Below are 1,220 nucleotides of genomic sequence, written 5' to 3'. Positions count from 1 at the left end.
AAAAAAAAAAAAAAATGAACTCCAGACCTAGCAATGACTAACCTTCCCTCCCACCTTTCTGAACTCATCTCCCATACACACCCTCACTCTTATACTCCCACCACACCATTCCCTGCTGTTCCTCAAATACACTGTATTCCAAACTGAAGGATCTGGAGTAATACCTGCCTCACACAGCAAAGTGTCAGGGAGCCTGAGGCACACCAAGGATTCCAATAATGGCTTAAATTTATTGAGTGCCTGCTGTGGGCCTGGCACTCTTCAGCAGGAACATGAATAAAATAGACAATTCCTGCTCTCATGAAGTGTAACAGTGGGGGAAGAGTGAAATACACATGAAAAATAATGCCAGGCACAGCAGCATGTGCCTATAATCCCAGTAACTCAGGAGGCTGAGGCAGGAGGATTATTGGAGGCCAAGAATTCAAGACCACTTTGGGCAACATAGCAAGATCACATCTCTAAAACAACGAAAAAAAAAACGAAAAAAAAAAAACTTGCCTGGGCACGCTAGTCCCAGCTATTCAGAAGACTTATGTGGGAGGATCCCTTCAGCCCAGGAGTTGGAGGTTACAGTGAGCTGTGATCACAGCACTGCACTCCAGCCTGAGCAACAGAGTGAGACTCCCACTCTAAATAAATAAATAAATAAATAGGGCCGGGCGCCGTGGCTCACACCTGTAATCCCAACACTTTGGGAGGCCAAGGTGGGTGGACTACCTGAGGTCAGGAGTTCAAGAGCAGACTGACCAACACAGTGAAATCCCCTCTCTACTAAAAATACAAAAAATTAGCTGGGCTTGGTGGTGGGCACCTATAATCCCAGCTATTCCAGAGGCTGAGGTAGGAGAATCGCTTGAACCCGAGAGGTGGAGGTTGCAGTGAATTGAGATCAGGCCACTGCACTCCAGCCTGGGCAACAAGAGCAAAATTCTGTCTCAAAAATAATTAAGTAAATAAAAAGAAAAATAAGGCCGGATGTGGGGGCTCACACCTGCAATCCCAGCACTTTGGGAGGCCAAGGCAGGTGGATCACCTGAGGTTAGGAGTTCAAGACCAGCCTGGCCAACATAGTAAAATCCCATCTCTACTAAAAATGCAAAAATTAGCTGGGCATTGTGATGCACACTTGTAGTCCCAGCTACTCAGGAGGCTGAGGCAGGAGAATCACTTGAACCTGGAAGGCGGAGGTTGCAGTGAGCTGAGATCACACCACTGCA

This window comes from Colobus angolensis, unplaced genomic scaffold (assembly GCF_000951035.1).
Source record: "Colobus angolensis palliatus isolate OR3802 unplaced genomic scaffold, Cang.pa_1.0 Scaffold34, whole genome shotgun sequence".
In the NCBI taxonomy this organism is placed as follows: Eukaryota; Metazoa; Chordata; class Mammalia; order Primates; family Cercopithecidae; genus Colobus; species Colobus angolensis.
This window is presented reverse-complemented; position numbering follows the sequence as displayed.